Genomic DNA, 21123 nt, shown 5'->3' on the forward strand with positions numbered 1-21123 from the left:
TGTGATGTCAAACTTTAAGATTTATTTGATAATAAATCTTCTTGCTCAGTACTTCTACCAGTTTTTAAGTTTGTGGAAAGGGATATCTGCTCTAACCAAAGCCCGACACAGATCTGTACTCAGAGTAGACTTACTTGATGATGGAGATGTAAGGAAGGCTTGATAGGACGTTCTCTCTTTCTTTCTGTTTTTATTCTCTATGTGCGATCCGGTGGCAATATGTTGGGTGACTTGGGAACGTTGAGAGCAAGAAACGCGCTTGTCACAAGCTGTGCAATACAAAATGTCTCCGTCACTTCCTAAAAAGTTCTGCTGGAAACTCGCGAAGTTGTTTGTTTGAGGCCGATGTTCGTGGCATTTCACCCAAAAAAGAATACACTAAGTGACCGAACGAAATGAATTGGACACTTCAACGAACGAGCTGAAAGAACAGACAACGTCAGACAACTTCAAAGAACTAACAAGTGCCCATCACTGTTTAGCAGCATTCTGTGTAAATTACAATAACCATTGTACCCACTGTGATTCACAGCCCTACAGTTTGTGGTTCACAGTTCCTGTCAACCACCTCCCAATTATGAAAGTATGCCCAAAATGAAAAATATGAAAAAACATGTACATATTTTGATTAAATATGTAGAAATATTTATTTATTTTAATCAAATATGTATAAATATGCGATAACATCCAAATATGTGGAAATATGTGAAATAAAAGTAGACTCAAACGGCTTAAAAAGTGTCAGTATGAATACTTCGTTGAAAAACGTCTGTAAATTGCCTAGAAAAAAAATATGTAAATACATACGAATCCGTTCCCTAGTGGTGAGTATTTATAACAGATTTTTGTTTTGCTTTTAAGTTGGTTATATTTTCATTTTTTTTTTTTTTTTAATCGTTAATTTAGTTACAATCAACGCATTTTGCGTTATAAGTAACAATGATAACAATAAATAACACTCACACATATCAGAGTGGAGAAGTTACCCAGAGAGGTAACACTCCAAAAACATTCTACATTCTACTGACTCTCTTCATCAGAGAGGAGATCGCGAGGCCACTATCTTTTAAGACTGTCCTAGAAGTGTTGTCTGGAAATGTTCTGGAAGATAGATGGTTGAACCAATGGATTGTGATGTGTTTGAAGGTTAAGATGGAATTTTCTGTATCGTATTTTCAGCAACTTGTGTTGCACGAAAGGAATGTTTTAAGTCTGTGTGAATGGTTTGATTGGTGACGTAGAAAGGAGCGTTTACTATAGAGCGAAGAATTTTAGACTGCAAGGACTGGATCCTTTGCAGATTTGAGCGTTTTGATTGAACCTCCACAGTTCGAAGCTATAAGCCCTGACTGACTTTAAAGTTAGTCTTTTCAGTTGTCGAAAGCGTCTGTTGAGTTCTGTCCTCCTTAAATCGAGTATGAGGATTCCATGTCGAGGTAAAGCCCAAGGTAGCGGACTACGTTGACTGCTGGTAAAGGCATTAAATTTTCAAATTTAAAGTTAAAATATTAATTACCACGCACTCTTTTAAAAAATTTAAAGAATTCCTGTGTTATTTCAATTTAATTAAATTTGGATAAAAAATCTTACTCAAACTTAAATATCGGCTGTTGAATTTCAAAATGTTCTGTTTACATACTGAACTTGGTATTTTGAGTAATTGTGTATTTTAATTGCGTGTTTTCATTATTTTTCACTGAACATCGTGAAATAATTAATGCTTACATAATTTTGTAGATTTACTGATAAACCACGATGTCAAGTTTTATCGATCAAACCAGAGCGATTTATGAGCAAATTATTGTATTCCTATTATGTTGGCTGTGGTGGTGATAATTATGCGTAAAATAGAACAAATTATTTTCTTTCGTCATGGGCGTAAAAACTTTTAAAATTATGTTAAAGACTCTTTAATAATGTTTTTTTAGTCGGCTGATAAAACTGTTCTTTTCATTTATTATTGTTTCTTAAAAAAAATAATAACTTTTAAGTAACGCGTCCTGAACTCTTTAGTTTTAATTATGAATTACGGAGCAACCCTCCATGTTTTATAGTCCACCATAACAATAAACTACTCGCCATTTTATTATTGCGTTAATCTTTTAAAGATGCGTAACTATTATTTTGATTATTTTCTCAAGGGAAGCCAAAGTTAACGGTTCTGTAACTTGGCTCATAAGTTCGAGAGCGTTTCACCAATTAGTGGGAGCGATAGAAATGGCGATGAATGGTAATGGTCTTGATGAACTTTTTTACTTGCACACGGAAACTCGGGAAGAGGGGGTTGTTTTCAGGAGTTTCTAAGCTTAAGAAGGGTGTTTTTTTATCCCTTGCTGAAGAGGCGGACAGGAAATACTAAAACTGAGGAGGATGGGCACCCTTTCAACCCCTAAGTTACCCAGTAGCGCATTCTGTCGATCGTCTTAGCTCTTGTCTTGAATTTGCTACCTCTTTTTAGTATTTCAAATCTTTAGTTTCAACCTTGAGAGTATTTATAATTAATACTATTTTTTGATTAAATTAAAGTTTTAATTATATTTAAATTTATCTCATAATGAATATTAATTAAAAAATAATTCAAAAATTAATTATGGCAGTAATCTCTATACTATTTCTCTGTATCTATTTAAGTAAGATCAGGGCCGGATTTTTCTATAGGCTAACTAGGCTTCAGCCTAGGGCCTCAAGATCAAGAGGGGCCTACATTCATATTGTTAGCAAAATTAAAATTACACTATTCTAAAAACAGTGAACACTAAAACACTGTTTTAGTGATGTATCACAGTAGTGATGTATTTTATTATCTCTTATGTAATTTACAAACGTTAAAAATGGGAGGTGAAAGGGCTTCATCAAGTGGAATAGCCTAGGGCCTCTTTTCATGTAAATTCGGCCCTGAGTAAGATTCATTGAAAACAAATTAAAACTATCCGGTAGGACAGTTGTATAAAGGGGTTGATCGTCAAAAACTGCACGAAAAAGCGGAATATTTGAAAAACATCCAACTTTGACAATTTTTTTCTCTTTTTCTATAAAAGATAAAATTCCCAAATTTTCTGTATTATATAGGGCAAATCTTCGTTTACAGGGGTGAATTTTTTTTACTGAATAGATCAAATAGATTTCATGAAAAAAAGTTGCCTAAAAATGAGCAAAAACGGCGTTTTCTAAAAATGTTCTTGTTACCTTTTCTTGGAAACAACGTAGCGCCTAAACGCGTGAAACGATTTTCATGAATGAGGTGTCATTCGATTCGGAATTTGGTGTAGATGCGACTTTTAGGGGTCTCGACGCTGTACATCAAATGGGAGAGGAGTTAGCCCCATGTATGTGAGGCCCCCTCCAAAGTTGTTATTACTAAATAACTCTGCAAATCTTAGCCCGATTTTGATGAAGTTTGGCAGGATGAAAGGTTTAGGGCTCCCCTAACATTAAAGAGACGATCTGCTCTTACATTTGTTAAGGGGGAAGTGTTGCAATCATTTCAAATTATCGTCGCTTCAACCGATTTTCGTGAATGAAGTTCAAATACTTGTATTTAGCAAAACAATAATGGGAAAAAAATGTGTTTGATGTTTTTCAAACATTTCTTAGATATTTGGTAGAACAATACTACTATTATTTCCGTCTCTATGTTTACCGAGATTTCTGCTTTTCTTTTTATAGTATAGTAGTGTTTATTTTTTCAGGCATGCTTTACGTCCATCTACCAAATTAGGTATCGCAGGACGGAGGCGACTAACAAACATACTTTACTACAAAAGTTCTCATATTAAACATTAAATAAAATCTAAGGCCTAAACCCGGGAATACTAAGCCCAGTACCACAATACATATTAGCTTTGCAAGTATAACTTATTTGTTATATTTTCCCCAAAAGTGCCCCTTCTCTAAAAGTATCCCCACTATAATTTGTTTACACATTACATACACGTAAGAACTATTACATTTAACCATTTCTGGTGACAAGTTTATTTGTTCGAGCTTCTTAGAGAGCGATGAAGTAAGCCAGACTTTCACTGAAATGTCATCTAAGATATTGTGTGGTTGTAGCTACTGAATAATATTTGATTATAAAAATTTCTAACCAAAATTCTGAGTAGGAAGAATGTCAATACACTGGAAGTGGGACATAATGTAATATAGTTTCCGCCTCCGCCTGTAGAAAAAAGTAGACGATTACTTTACTTAAGTTCAAAAAATATAATATAGTACTTTAATTAAATGAAATGTATATAAAATCGAACTACGATAAGTAATTATAGACGGATAATAATGTAGGTGTTTACTGGCACCACGGTAGCCGAGCGGTTAAAGGCGTTGCCCTGCAAAGCTTATGTGTATTGTGTTGGTACTATGGGTTCGATTCCCGGACTACGCTGATTTGAATTTTATTTACTGTTTAATATAAAAACTTTGCAGTACACATGTGTGATTTGCTAGTCGCCTCCGTCCACGTCACCTAATTTGGTAGTTGGACGTTAAAGCCCGACTGAAAAAATAGACTATTACTTAATATAATCGTTTCGGCATGTCCCCTTTGAAGAGCATAATAGTGACGTAGTTTTTAAATGAATAAAGAGTGGACATTTTCTCTAATTTGTTAATTTGTGATGTTGACATCTTGAACGGATCTTTTATTAAATTATGCGGTTTTATAAAAGTTGGTAGCCATCTTTCTCACGCCAATGCTGCTCACTAAATAATTATTGTTTAAAAGAAAGAATCTTTAGTTTCAACATAATTAAAATAAAGAAAATTTTGGGTTTTTATTAGTTCTTTTTTATAACAACCGATACTTCAGCATACAAAAGCAGATTGTATAAGAAAATAATTTTTTAATTCATAGATTATCGATTTACTCCTTATCGATGAGAAGAATCGTTAGAAGCGAGCAACTGTTGGAACACGATGTTTTTTCTAGTATATCACGAAGATTTCTTCGTGATAACAGATTATAATATCACAATTATAAAATCTACTGTACTTTTGTATTGTTGATTTATTCTTTGTTAGCTTCAAAATATAATTAATACTTTATTTATTTTTTTTTTTCAGGATTTCGAATTCTTTTGTCTTTTTCGTAAATTTTCCTGTTAACCTAACAAAAAAGATCGTAACTTGCTCTACGTGAAGAGTGCTCTGCCTACATTAAAACCCCTTCATACTCGTACCACTATTATTAAACCCTGTAATTACTGACAGATTAGGGTTCTAACTTTACAGATCATTATGACATGCTGGTATGTTGTGTGTTTTCGTTTATATTATATTTATTTTATTTTATTTCTGTTACATCTGTCACTATCTCTGTTGCCCCTCTGCAACATGGTCCATGGCTTGTTATACATTGCCGGATACAATAAAATTATTTAATTCTTTCCTTCCGCCTATTGTTGTATACATCGATCTTTTTTTGGTATAGGTTAAAAAGTTTTTAATTCTTTAAACAAAATTATACGTTTTTTTTTGTTTTTTAAATTTAAGGCACGTCAACGCTGAGGCTGGTTTTTTTTTCATTACACTGCCTACCTTTAAATAATGTTCTCTCGTTACAGAAACCTTATTACCTTATTACTTTCACCTATAGTATTATAATCAAACAGTTTTTCAAATTTGGAGTTTTTTGAGAGCCACTCAATGTGAAAATTTGGTTTTTTTTTACAAAAGTTGAACATTGTTAGTGACATATTTTTGTAAATAATATGAAAAATAATTATTTTTCTTAAATATTCTAAATAATAATTTAACTGCTTACCTAAATGAAATTTTGTTTTTGTTTACAGGTAAGTTAATTCTACTTCTTTCATACCTTGAGTGGGTGTAGCGAGGTAAGAGGTTTTCAAACTTTTGCTCTGTTATAGCTGCTTCGAGCATTACCAAAACAATATTAATTTTTGGTGTATTAATATTTTGGAAGTAATAATTTATTACGTGATAAAAAAATTATGTCTCTAAAATTACAAAGAGACAACCAAATTCTGTGTTTGGTTATAGAATTTTAGGTTTTTGAAAGAATCACTGTACTGATTGGTTTTATTATTTATTTCTTGTCCATACAAGTACGCTACCTAGGACTGTATTTAGACAGTCGACTAACCTGGAACCCACACACTAGACTGAAAAGGCAAGAACTCAATAGACGATACGGACAATTAGGAAGACTGCTTGGGCCGAGATCAGCCTTGAATGTCCGGAATAAGTGTAACTCTTTACAAGACACTACTAAGACCCATCTGGACCTACGGAGATAAGCTTGGGGCTCCGCGAAACCATCAAACATCCAAAGAATCCAATCCTTTCAATCTAAAGTTCTTCGGCATATCGTCAACGCTCCTTATTATGTATCCAATTTAACCCTCCATACAGACCCTTTTGTCAATGACCTAATCCTTTCTCGGCTTCCTTAATTTCCATAATAGGCTTAACCTTACATGCTAATCTAGCAGCACAAGCCTTATCCACAAAACAGCCCATCCCGACAGTCCTCCACGATGCCTGAAACGACGTTGGCCCCAGCGACTTTTTACCTCAGTCCTAAACTTCCTTACAACCTCCACAGAGTTCCAGCATTGGCTGGCCCCTCTCAGCATGCCTCCCCGATTGTGGCGCTGGATCCACCAGGGTTCACTCTACAATCTGTGCCTAACTTGACATAGACCACATTTACAGGTTGTAAATAAATAAAATGTACTCGTATTTTGAGCTTTTCTTTCGGTCCTACGATTTGTTTTTTTATAATCTTCCTTAATATTATTAATAATAATATTATTGTCTTAAATTATTGATAAATAATTCTTTATAGTGGTATTATTAGTGCATATTCGCTTATTTAAAGTGCGCCTCAATAAATGCATCACAACGCGTAGGACAAGTTCGAGTCATGCACGTCCCATTATGTTAATATCAGATATATTTTATATTTCATCAGGGGCAAGTTGAGTGTAGTGGTTTTAAGTTCAGACTAACCTAGCATTTAGCAACCTTTCTATTTAATTTGTAAAAATGTTAATAATTTATTAAGATGGACGGCTAAGGTTACCATTTGCGAGCTCTACTATCTTGATTAAGAAGCCCGTAATGGCTTTTAATAGAGATATTTATTGTCGTAAAAATTAATAAATAAAAAAATTAAGTATGGGCTTTCCCAACCTTCGTTTAAACCCTCCCAAATTTGGGAGTTAAACGTTAAGCCCTGCCTGAAAAGATAGACCAAAGGGTTGATCATCTAAAAGTGCATGAAAAAACGTAATGTTAAACCAACTGTAACACAAAACTTTGACAGTTTTTTCCCCTCTTTTGCTATAAAATTATACGATTCACAAATTTGCTTTCAAATTGCTTATTTAAACTAGAAGGTTAAGCCCACCTAAACAGATTTGCGATTACTTTATTTTTAAATATGTGTAACTTGTTAGTAAAATTTTTCGGCCTACTTTTATCCCTTAAGTTTTGGTAGATTTAAGTGGTTGAACTTTTTTATTTAAATCCGAGATTATACAAATCTTTAGAAATATTACTTTATATTTAATTTCAGACTATGATAAAAACCATATGAGAGTTTAGGCTCCTACAAAGCAGCATTTTCAACCATTCCTACCTGTACTTCATTTCAAAATACGATTAGCTTCCTTCACGAATAAAACCTGTTACGAAAAGTAGTTCCACCTGGTGGAGACGTGGATTATACTTGAAATCCTAACAGATTTGTGTCATTTCTTGTTGATATTAAAGAGAAGTATGTAAGCAGCTTTACTTTTTCAGGTAGAAAATCTGGAATTTCAATTTATCTGCTCTCCCTTGAGATCCAATTTTATTCCATCCTTAAATTTTGAAAATTGGTGAAATTAATGTTCGGATCTTAACTTAAGTTGGGACGGTAACGGAAGTAGCGATATCATTTGGCAAAAAATTATGAAACATGTTAGCAGTTATACTATTTACAGAAAATATCATTCACGTTTACCTTTAGATTTTTCCTCTTCCCCTGGAGCTTCTTACAGCTCCACTATCCGGTGATGGACAGTGTTGTCTGTAACGAGAGAACACTGTCCAGAGACCGATAGTGCACTGAAAAAAGCTACGGGCGCCTTAGATGTTGACGCGCCCTTAAATCATTAAACAAAAATAATAGAAATACAAACCAAGCGATTATTCTATTAATATCTTTTCAAGCTTTAAAATAAAGTGAAGGCCAGTTTCATACATCAGCCATAAATCTTCTATAATTTGCACTGCAGCAGTACTTTTTCATTTAGTTATTTATTTTATTTTTTTAATTCCATTTATAATAATTATAAACTAGTTTTGAAGATAATTTAATTGTTCTAGGACTTTTTCAACCCCATTATTTATTTTATATTTTTTTAAACTTTTTATATTTATATTTCTTATTTTATTTTTAATTTTTTACCGCATTTTATATTTATTTCACGAAAAGATCATTAATCATAGAAAAGTAGCGTTTTGTATTTTTAATTTTGATATTCCTCATTTTTCGTTAAGAATAGTAACAATACAGGGTGACCAGAGTCATACGCTCCACCCACTTTTTTTTTAACGGCGGGAAATTTCGAAAAAATAAAAAACACGTATTTAATCATTTTTAGTCTAGTTTATTTTCAGTGATTGTCCCATTTTTTTAAACCCCTGTATCTCGAGATACAGCATCCAACTTTGTTTTTTCAAATGGAACGTTATATTTTTTATTGCATATTTTTATAGTATTTGGGCTCCTAAAAAAACAAAAAAAAATTTTTGAAATCGGTTAGGTTTTTCAAAAGTTATGGTAATTTAAAATATCAAAAACAAATTTCAGTTTATTGTCAAAATTACGTCATTTTTTTAAAAAGAATCTATTCAAACTGGGCACAACCAACGGATAGGCAAGCCAAAACTCTGGACTCCCACGCTTTGCTTGTAGCAGCACTTATGGTGGCGAAGTCAAGATCTAGGCAGGCTAGAGTTATTCGACGTTCAGGTTGTTTTTTCTACAAACGTTAGGTGTGGAGTTTTAGGAAATAAACTAATCGGCCCATACTTCTAAAGAGAGAACTTAACTGGGTGCAAGGTATCTAACTTTTTTAAAGAGACTTTTGCCAGTTCTGCTTGAAAATGTTCCTCTACAACGTCGGCTAGATAAGTGTTTTCAACAAGATGGTTGGCCGGCACATAATACGAGAGTTGTTCGAGGTTACCTGGACAGAAATTTCCATGAAAAGTGCTTAGGGACTCAAGGACCCATCCAATGGCCACCTCGATCTCTGGACAGATTCTTTAAACAAAATAACGTAATTTTGACAATAAACTGAAATTTGTTTTTCATATTTTAAATTACCATAACTTTTGAAAAACCTAACCGATTTCAAAAAATTTTTTTTGTTTTTTTTAGGAGCTCAAATACTATAAAAATATGCAGAAAAATATAACGTTCCATCTGAAAAAACAAAGTTGGATCGACTCGAGATTTTTGGGGTTTAAAAAGATGGGTGAATCACTGAAAATAAACTAGACTAAAAATGATTAAACATGTTTTTTATTTTTTCGAAATTTCCCGCCGTTAAAAAAAAAGTGGGTGGAGCATATAACTCTGGTCACCCTGTATATCTTTTGCAGTTATTATTTTGACTTCAGTTAACGTCGCATAACATTTGCCGACATTAGTGTAAATCTCTATGCTCTAAACTGATTAATCTACCTTCTGATGGTAAATAAAAGGTCCGAAACCGGTCAGGAGTACAAGAAATATGTCATAGTATATAATTCTATGACGGATAAAATCAAAGATATAATCCAGTACTACCAACCTAACCACATTTTCGAACAGGAAGAAAAGATATTAATGAGAGTGATTTTTTAGTTTTTAAAAGGAAATGTCCTTTTTAATGAAGCCTGAGTACAAAAAAAATGATGTTTGTATAGACATAAATGGTCATTTTTCGCTTAAACACTGTTAAGAAGAGTTCAGACTCCGCTGACGCCTATCGATTTTATGGAAAAGAATATCTTGACAATTGATTCAGCGTTGACGACTTGGAAGATTTATGAACGATTCCCTTTTTTAAAAAAAGCTACATATATTCCAATTTTTTTTCTCGAAATCTATAAGTTCAGGGTTGTTGCAAAAAATTACAGATATAAAGGAGGATTTGCTCTATATTATAAAGAAAATTTGGGAATATAATTTTTTTTTATAGAAAAAGAGGAAAAAATTGTCAAAGTTTGGTGTTTTTCAACGTTACCCCTTTTTCTGGTGCAGTTTTTGGCGATAAATCCTGTCGAACAGTTTTTAATGAACGTATGTAATCGTAGAATTCGTTCACGCTACTTTTTTTACGTTTTAAAAAAAATTGTTTCGACATCAACAGAGATCTTGAAAACTTATTTTCCAAATTTAGCCGGACCGATATCACTCAATAAAAAGTTTCATCAACTCCTGCAAATCCTATTCAATTCTCTTAGGCCACCACCGCATCATCATCATCATCTTAGATAACCCTCTCAAGGCGTCATTGGCTTTGAAATCTCCTTTGTATCGAGCGATATGAGCAATAAACTCAGCGATAAGGTGATGTTAAAACTTTAAAACATCTATTCTTTGACGGTAGATGCGCACAAGTGGTAGACAATGATTTTTTTATTTATTTTTTTTTTTTGGCGCATCAACAGCTGAGGTCATTAGCGCCCGGAGCTTTTTCCAGTGCACTGCCGGCCTCCGGACAGTGTTCTCTCGTTACAGACAACACTGTCCATCACCGGACAGTGAGCTGTAAGAAGCTCCTAGGAAGAGAAAATCTAAGGGTCAGCTGCTGGATTCGAACCCGGGACCTCCGCGTGGGAGTCCAGTATGCTAACCTCATAGCTAATCCCTTCCCTGGTAGACAATGTTATCAGTATTACTTTGTAACAATCATTAATATAAAAAAAAAAAATTATAATAAAAAACTTTAAATTAAACCAAATTCTGTTGAAAAATTCATTCTTGGTAGATCATTTACTGTTTCCACAAGAAGAAAAGCACACAACGTTAATTTTCAGTTAATCGATGCGAGCGGACATTTTTTTTTTCAAAATTAATACAAGGGGAACTGGACATATTAATTTCCTATTTCATTAACTATTAGGTGTCTAAATTATCGGCTTCTACTTGTAAAAGTACATTCAATATTTATACTTTAATAATATACTTTTCTCTTTCTTGTGACTTTCTTTCTAATTGATACATTAAAAGTTATAGAAAGCGGTCTTTACTAGGGCTACCAACATTTTTTGTTAATTATTATTAAAATTGTGGGGTATAAAGGTTGCAGACCAACCTTTTACAGTTTTAAATATTTATAGTTTTTTTTTGGTAAATATTCATATTTTACAGACCTAAATAATTTTTTTCCCCATTTTTTTAAATGAATGTTGAATAATTTGGTTGAGAAATAATAAAAGAAAACTACGCATTTAGTTCACATATAAATTCGCCATTGTCTAACGGCAGTGATTCTCAACCACTGTGTCGCGCCACTTTTGCGTTTGCCGCGAAAGTTTTGAAGTGTGCCGCCAAATATTAGAAATGCATACAATAAAAATTATACATCAAATGAGAGTAGCATTATCATTTATACCAGAGGTGGCCAACTTTTCTGTCTGTAAGATCTACTTTTTATCTTAAATGTGATCGCTATCGACTTGTTGGCCACCCCTGATTTATACGACCAACTATAAACGATATCAAAAAACATCAAGCTCAAATTTCTTATTAAAAGTATTCTTATTATTAACTTATCCAAACCCTTAATAAACATACTATTTGTTTTTGTAGTAGGTACATATTACGAGGGTCGTTTGAAAAGTCCGTGCAAAGTCAGAGAGATAGCACTACTGGCGCGTATCGAGGTTATGTTTAGTTAGTAGCATCTTTTGGAAGAACACACACCAAGTTTCAGCCAGATCGGTCTATTTCTTTGTGTTTGGCATTCGTTTCAATGGACGAAGTCGAGTGATTTTCAAAAAATGGACGAAAAAGAATTTCGTGTGTTGATTAAACACTACTTTATGAAAGGCAAAACACCTCAGGAGACTAAAGAGAAGCTTGATAAACATTATGGTGACTCTGCACCTTCGATTAGAACAGTTTATAAGTGGTTTCAAAATTTTCGGAGTGGCCATATGGGCACAAGTGACGCTGAACGTTCTGGACGTCCGGTTGAGGTTACTACTCCAGAAATCATTGATAAAATCCATGATATGGTGATGGATGACAGAAGAGTGAAGGTGCGTGAGATTGCTAGTGCTGTGGGCATCTCGAATGAACGGGTACATAATATTTTGCATCAACATTTGGACATGACAAAGCTATCCGCAAGATGGGTGCCGCGATTGCTCACGCTTGACCAAAAACGAAATCGTGTGAAGTATTGCAAGGACGGTTTGCAGCTGTTCCAGAAGAATCCGCAGGACTTTAAGCGTCGTTTCGTCACTGTGGATGAAACATGGATACATCACTACACTCCTGAGACCAAAGAACAATCTAAACAATGGGTTACCAAGGGGGAATCTGCGCCAAAAAAGGCGAAGACCGTTCCTTCGGCCGGAAAGATTATGGCGACTGTCTTTTGGGATTCGCAAGGAATAATCCTCATCGACTATCTGGAAAAGGGAACGAGGAGGTGATTGCAGAAACGAATGGCTATTTTTCAGACTTGGACAAATCCTATTATTCGGAAGGGATCAACAAACTAGAGCAGCGTTGGACGAAGTGTATAAGCCTAAAAGGAGACTATGTTGAAAAATAAAAAAGGTTTACCCCAAAAAATTAAGTAGTTTTTATTTTTGCACGGACTTTTCAAACGGCCCTCGTATTTTATTTTATATTGAAAATAAACATAAACTATTTTACACAGTTATCCGAACGGGTTAGAGGCGAGACCTGTAAAGCTAATATGTATTGTGATACTGGATTCGATTCCCTGTCTTAGGCCTTGGATTTTATTTAATGTTTAAAGACAAGCAATGACGAAACGTGCTAAACTGCTTTACAGACTTCTTGGACGACGCTCCAAATTACCCATTGAACTCGAAACGCTTAATATACAGTACTATCTTCAAACCTATGTGGACTTACGGACTAGAGCTGTGTGGGGTTCAGTCAAACCAACAAACATACGGACTGTACAAGACATTTCAGTCGAAACTACTCCGACAGATAGCTGACGCTCCTTTCTACTTGACTCATCTCACCCGTCACACCGACCTCAACATTCCCTTCATAGATCAACTCACCAAGACTAAATACCAAAAGTTCCATATTACTCTCTCGACTAGCTCTAATCCTCTTGTACTGTCTCTCGCCTCCTCTGACATCCCTAATACTCCTCGCCGACTGAATCGCCAGTGGCCTCGCGACTTCCTTGAAGTCTGAAGAAGATCATTATATCCCGTAGAGAGTGCTACCACTGGGTAGTTTAATGTTTAATATGAGAACTTTTGTATTAAAGTATCTTTGTTAATCGCCTCCGTCCACGACACCTGATTTGGTCTGCCAGAAAAAATTGGCAATTACTTTACTACTTTACACAGTGTAATTTTATGGATAAGTAAAATACTTTTAAACTTATCTTATTGTTAGTTAAACTTATCTTACCGCCAAATTTTGAAATTGTTAAAAGTGTGCTGTAACATTAAGGTAAGATCAAGTTGTAAAGGAATATTTCAGTTAGGATAGCCTTTCTCTTTGAATTTACTACTAAATTCTGCCTTGAATTTACAAATCTTATTACTAAAATAAATTGTTTTCAGTTCGTGAAAGCTCGTCGTTTTGTAAACCCAAATCATGTTTCATCTCTTTATCCTTCTCCCACTTCCGCTGTAGTTTTAATTAATTACAGAAAATTCAATTGGTTTGCATATTAGTGTTCGGAAATATCCTCTCCCAAAACCCACTTGGTCCTACAATTTCAATAATATTGAAATCTCGATTAATATTATTAGTGAAGCTAATAGAGACGGAGGGCCTTACCCAGTTACAAGTAGGCATTCTATAACTACATTGTTTTGTGATTGTGTGTGTTTGTAGGGTCCGCGATAAGGGAGGAAACCCGCCCTTTATCGATATTAGGGCGAATGCTAGCCAGAGGGATGAAAATCAAATAATATTACTCGGTTTATCTATTGTTTATTGTATTATATAATATATAATGCACCCAATCATGGTCATAATAACTAATGAAAAGGTATTAAAATTGTATCAGTAATTTTCTGGATTGCGAAGTATAATTTCCTTCCGTTTCATTTTAATTTTTATCGTTGAGTGAGAAAGAGAAAAAAAGAAGTTATTATTTGTGCAATAAAAACTATCTTATGCATGCTATATGCTTGCATGTTGTGTTGCAATTATTTCAACAATAAGCAGTTCAGTTCCATTTGGCTGTCTCATAAATAGGCATTTTTTTTTTTTTTTCTTTTATTTTTTTGTTTCAGTTCTGGCTCATTTGTGTTTCATTAATTTTTAAAGCTTTACTCTCCATTTTGTTTTTTCCGAAATACAGTCGAACCTCTCAATAACGGACACTGGCGGAGGAAAGCAAAGTGGCCGCTGTTTGGAGGTGGCCGTTAGAAGGAGGTAGGCAAGTTTCATAATGAAAATATATGGGTTCTTTTTTCCAAACATCTATTTAAAAATTGTTTATTATTAATAGATTTAAAAACGTACATAATTGCATAATTATTTAGCTGTATGATATCCATCAAGTTTTTCTTAATTATCCAAAAAAATTATCAAAAAACTACATATTATTGCCTTATTTAATAATCTTTATAATAATCATCACATTTATTCGTAACAATAATAATTTATGGTAAAATTATCATCATACTATCATCTATTATTAGAAAAATAGAGCAAACCTTTCGGCAAGTTGACGATGGCTCGATTTGGTTTTTGCAAAATCTTCCAACACATTTATTTTCTCTTCTAGAGTTAACCACTTTCGTTTGAGAGACATAACGGAAAAAGTAATATTGTTCGTCCAAAGTAATATTGAAAAATGATTAAAATGGTACAAGATGTATGGAGCTTATATAGGAAACTTTAGGAAAAACCAGAAAAAAAAAAACTTGAGAGGGGATAATTATTTTGATCACCGCGTCAAACGAACTTTTAATAATAAGGTGGTCGTTGGTGGGAGGTGAAACATTTAATCCGTTCCCTAAAATCAATATCCGCGGTCGCTATGTAGACAGTGACCGTTAGACGGAGGTTCTTTTATATAGAAAGTGTATAGGGGTATAAACGGGGAAATCCAAAAACTGCCCGTAAATGGAGGTGGTCGCTAGTGAGAGTGTCCTTTATAGGAGGCTCGACTGTAATATCAATAATTTAGTAACACAAACTTTAAAAATATGGTCGCATTTTGGAAACTTTTCTCGGAAGTAGAAGGTTCTGTTTTGTTTTCTATTTCCTGTTTTTACGTTTAGCAAATGAAAATCTGGTAATCGCTTCAAATCAACGGAAAGATAGCAAAGTAATCGCTGCTTTTGAATTAATTATTTTCATTTACCAATTGAAATCAATAACTTGACAAATTTTTCTTACCTGAAGCACAATGAAGTATTTCATCGAATTTTGAGTTACATCAAAAAATATCAGTGGTATATTTTACCATTCGGTTTTGTTTTCCTCGTGAAATAGTTATTTATTTAACAAGTGTGGAAAGTAGTACTTGTCCTCACGCGAGGCAGGGTTTGCACGCACGAGCGAGCGAAGCGATGCGAGTGCAAGTGCAAATTGCCAAGTGTGAGGAAAATACTTTACACTAGAGTTAAATATTATATTTTTTCTAAATATTATATTTTTTCTGCAACCATTTATTAACTAATAAAATTAAAAATTTCATTTTTACAGTCTACAAAAAGTAATTTATTTATTATAAACATTTATTGTTATATTACAATTATTTACATTACTTACGTATTTACATTACTTATTACATTTTCTGCTGTTTCTTTTATTGATGGAGGAGTGTTTTCTAAACAGGCATCACTAGAATCCATTTTAAATTTCTATAAGGTAACACTATAACCTTTTTAACTGTTATAATTAAAAATATCTAATTATTTATTAAAGTATTATTTTTATTTCTATATTCCTTTCAATTTTTATTTTATTTTTTAATATTCGTTTTTTAATTATTTAAATAAAATAAATTTAAATAAGCTTATTAGAGTTTTACAGAAAATATTTATGTTAATAACAAAACTTATATCAAGGAAGCACAATAAAGTTTTTCCACTCACTTGTGCGGAAAGTGACACTAATGGGAATTTCCCCCCACTAGTGTGGGAAGTTGGGCATTACACAGCTGATTTTAATTGAGTAATGAGAACTTCCCTACATGGTTGCAGAAAAATGTTATTTAATATTTAATAGTTGTATGCAATTTCGAGAAACCCACTAAGTAAACTATATGGTTTTTTTGGGGGGGTCTAGTTTTCAAATTTTCATTTTTGGCGGAGTTACGGGCAAAAACCTGATCGGGGTTTCATAAGGACCACTGGTTCTGACAATGATTATGAAAACTACATAAAAAACTGTGAAAAATGACGTTGACCCCGTTTCGATATCCCTAATATTAGTTGAGATATTTAAGATCAAAATTACAATTTTATCTATTCGTAAATGGTTTTCAATATTAATTTTCCACCAGAAATACACGTTTTAGGAGCTCCTAGGGCTGCAAAAAATGTTATTTTTGACGCAAAGTAAAATAATAATAATTGAAGATTTTAAAAAATGTAGTGTAATGTAATGGTTGTGGGTGAGTCAGGATAAATTTGTTTTATCATCAAATAAAAGCAACCATCACATCATTTTAATGCGCCCCGTACGCAAGACTTCTTGCCATATGATTACGGTAAGAATATCTTGATTATGTAGTTTTCATAATCATTATCAAAACCAGTGGTCCATATGAAACCCCGATCAGCTTTTTGGCCGTAACTCCCCCAAAAATGTAGGTACAGCATCGGGAGTAGAAAATTTGAAAAACTAGACTAAAAAAAACATATAGTTTACTTCGTGGGTTTTTTCGAAATTCCGCTTTCCTAAAAAGTTGTTAGCAATTTGTGCGTTTTAAATGGATCACCCTGTATAAGGTTAACATAGTTATATAACCTGCCAACGCCTGGTTAACTATTTCAGGTCTTCAAGGTCTTCTTATACTTTTCTTTTCTGGAAAAGGAAGATTTTCTGGCCAATTTTTTTAAATAGGATTCTGGGTAATCTTTGGAAATTTCTTTTTATTACGTACTTGTCCAATTTAAAGTCAACTATCTTGTCAGAAAAAGTGCATTATTATATAATTTAAAAAAAATAAATACTTTAAACCAGGTTATTCTTCAATGCTACCATTTTTTCTGTAAAAGGTAATCAAACAAATTCTTTAAATAGAAAATGAATAACCAAATAATTTATATCTATGACGTGATAGACTGTTCAAACTTAATAAATATTTTATTGATTAATATTGGTCAGACTTGTAATTGTAATTGATGTCCGGTGAAACAATGGCATTTATCTGTTATTCCATTATCTGAAATTGTTAATAAACATGTGCAATTATTGATGTTACCTTACCAATTACAGTCTAAAATCTACTTTCCCTTAAATTATTCAACTAATTTAATACGAGGGTCGTTTGAAAAGTCCGTGCAAAAATAAAAACTACTTAATTTTTGGGGGTAAACCTTTTTTATTTTTCAACATAGTCTCCTTTTAGGCTTATACACTTCGTCCAACGCTGCTCTAGTTTGTTGATCCCTTCCGAATAATAGGATTTGTCCAAGTCCGAAAAATAGCCATTCGTTTCTGCAATCACATCCTCGTTTGAATAAAATCTTTTTCCCGCCAGCCATTTCTTCATATTGGGGAACAAATAGTAGTCCGAGGGAGCCAAGTCTGGAGAATAGGGGGGATGTGAAACGAGTTGGAACCCTATTTCCATTAATTTTGCGACCACAACTGCTGAGGTGTGAGCTGGTGCGTTGTCGTGATGGAAAAGGACTTTTTTGTGGGCCAATCGTGGGCGTTTTTCTTGCAGCTCGGTTTTCAAACGGTCCAATAACGATGAATAATATGCACCTGTAATAGTTTTACCCTTTTCCAGATAGTCGATGAGGATTATTCCTTGCGAATCCCAAAAGACAGTCGCCGTAATCTTTCCGGCCGAAGGACCGGTCTTCGCCTTTTTTTGGCGCAGATTTCCCCTTGGTAACCCATTGTTTAGATTGTTCTTTGGTCTCAGGAGTGTAGTGATGTATCCATGTTTCATCCACAGTGACGAAACGACGCTTAAAGTCCTGCGGACTTCTTCTGGAACAGCTGCAAACCGTCCTTGCAACACTTCACACGATTTCGTTTTTGGTCAAGCGTGAGCAATCGCGGCACCCATCTTGCGGATAGCTTTGTCATGTCCAAATGTTGATGCAAAATATTATGTACCCGTTCATTCGAGATGCCCACAGTACTAGCAATCTCACGCACCTTCACTCTTCTGTCATCCATCACCATATCATGGATTTTATCAATGATTTCTGGAGTAGTAACCTCAACAGGGCGTCCAGAACGTTCAGCGTCACTTGTGCCCATATGGCCACTCCGAAAATTTTGAAACCACTTATAAACTGTTCTAATCGAAGGTGCGGAATCACCATAATGTTTATCAAGCTTCTCTTTAGTCTCCTGAGGCGTATTGCCTTTCATAAAGTAGTGTTTAATCAACACACGAAATTCTTTTTCGTCCATTTATTGAAAATCACTCGACTTCCTCGATTCAAACGAATGCCAAACACAAAGAAATAGACCGATCTGGCTGAAAATTGGTGTGTGTTCTTCCAAGAGATGCTACTAACTAAACATAACCTCGATACGCGCCAGTAGTGCTATCTCTCTGACTTTGCACGGACTTTTCAAACGACCCTCGTATTATCACCTAATTTTCTATATTTTACGTCATTTCTAATAATTAAGAAATTAATCGCCATTTTGTTTTGAGAGGCAAATTTAAACTCACAAATTGCAAAATTAATTGACGTGAACTGCAGCGAAAGAACGTATTTACTAAATCTGGCAAAATTTATCTTAAATTTTCTAATTAAAATTTATTTTTGAAATGATTAAAGGGTAGAAATTAGCTCCGTGTTTAGCGGTGATCCCGGGTTCGAATCCAGCTGCTGGCCCATTAGATTGTCTCTTTCTAGGAGCTCTTGGTCTGGAGGCAGGAAATGCTCTAAAAAGAAGCTCAGGGCGCCAATAACCTTTGATGTTCCTGCGCCATTAAATTAAAAAAAAAAAAACATAAATAAAATATCATTTTGTAGAACCGCTTATGTGCGGTAAGTATACTTAGAAGTTAAATTAATTTTCGTATTTGTAAAAAGAAAAATATTCAGTAAAATAACCTTTTCAGTTGTTGATTGATTTGGTCTAAAGGACATAATTACCATTCAGGACTTAGATGTCTTCCTTCAATTTACTGACTTTTATTTATACTGACCGCCCTCGACGGATAGAACCAGTGATGGCATCCTAAATTTTTAGGAACCGATTCCATAAAGTCGGAAGTGATATCTAGGAACCTATTCTTTATTTTGTAAGAGTTGAAAACAAATCACTTACTTAGGCCTCACTTTGCTTTAAAAATACTAATTTTTTTTCACGCAACATATCACTAAATTATAAATTCTTATTACAAAAATAACGTTTTAGAACCACTGACAATTGTAATTCAAATTTATTTTGACAAGAGATGATCGGCAGGAGTCTCTAATTTCTAACTTTAGCCAAAATTTTGAATAAAATTATTGTGGGAAAACATGACTTCAGACCGAAACTGAATAAAAACAAGTTATTCTTTCAAAACGAAATCTCACGAACAGGGCCGAAAGATAAAAATAATATGTCGAAAACAAATCTAAGAGATATTTCTTTTTATTTTTGATCCGTTGAACTTTTTCGCCCTAACTACTACATACCTCTGCAGTCGACCACTATTGCGACACAGAGATTACGGTGTAGTTGCAATTTTTGTACGGCCAACCACTTAGACAGTCTACAGTTGCAGCAACAATGCAGAGCTTGGAGCACTATTCAAAACTGAATGTCAAGAGTGAATTCATTTATTTTTTTTAATAACCGGTTCTCTAAGGTTTTTTATAATTTTTAAAAAAACAAAAACGGTTCACGCGAACCTGCAGGTTGCTCATTACTGGATTAGAATACCCTAAAACCCAATTTGTAAATACCTCTTTTACTGGACTTAAAACAGGTTTTTTTTTCTCGTTGAAAGCTCTAAATCGGGAAATGGATAACACTGCCAGATTCCAGGTTGATTGACGCAACAAGCTACTTGGTAAAGGAGCTTGCAGAGTAACTTACCATTTTGGTTCGCACGGTTTTCAAAAAGAATTTAGCTAATGGTTTCAGTTAAGTTCAGTAATTTCAATAGAATTATGAGTTGTAACTCGATGAAATAAGAATATTAAATGAAGGGTTAGACTGTTCCCTGTTCATGAAACTTGTATAATGTAGGAATCCTTCTATTCCCCTGTCTCATTAAAGTTGCTTCGGCTAAATAAGTTATTTATTTATATCTTCTAAAACTCATTACTTAATTAAATATAAGAAATTGCATATTACAAACATCTCTAGCTCGAAGTAATTTTAGTAATAGCCGCAGATAGGATTGGCTGATGCGTTTGTTTCCTCAGGAGTTTCCCAAAGTGGGAGAGAAACCCTGTGTCTGTATTTTTTTTGGCAGGGGAAAGTCGCTATAAAATCTGAGATTTTACTGGTTTACTGGTATAGGGGTAAGTTTGGGCGGAAGTGAACCAAAGAGAGAGAGAAGTGGATGAAGTCCGAAAGTCAGTAGAGGATTAAAGTGGGGGGGGGGATTCTTAGAGTAGCGAAAAGTCAAGTAGATCCTGGTGAGGGAAACGCACACAGTGGTTGGAGTGCAATTACATTTGCGGATTCCTCTTCGCCTCCCAAATGATGTGGCCCCGCAGGGATGGTGATACGCCACTTGCTGCTTGGTTGCTTGCTGCTTCTTCTTATACCAGCAGTGGTAAATTTGTTTG

General features: G+C 34.1%; 1 protein-coding gene across 4 annotated transcripts in view; it reads left to right on the forward strand.

Annotated features, from left to right (window-relative positions):
- The window catches only part of Ten-a (Teneurin-a transmembrane protein), a 1628256-nt gene that overhangs the window by 1198948 nt on the left and 408185 nt on the right, over window positions 1-21123 (forward strand). The window lies entirely within an intron of this gene.

This window comes from Rhodnius prolixus, unplaced genomic scaffold (assembly GCF_049639745.1).
Source record: "Rhodnius prolixus isolate KJV_2025 unplaced genomic scaffold, Rpr scaffold_6, whole genome shotgun sequence".
Lineage (NCBI taxonomy): Eukaryota > Metazoa > Arthropoda > Insecta > Hemiptera > Reduviidae > Rhodnius > Rhodnius prolixus.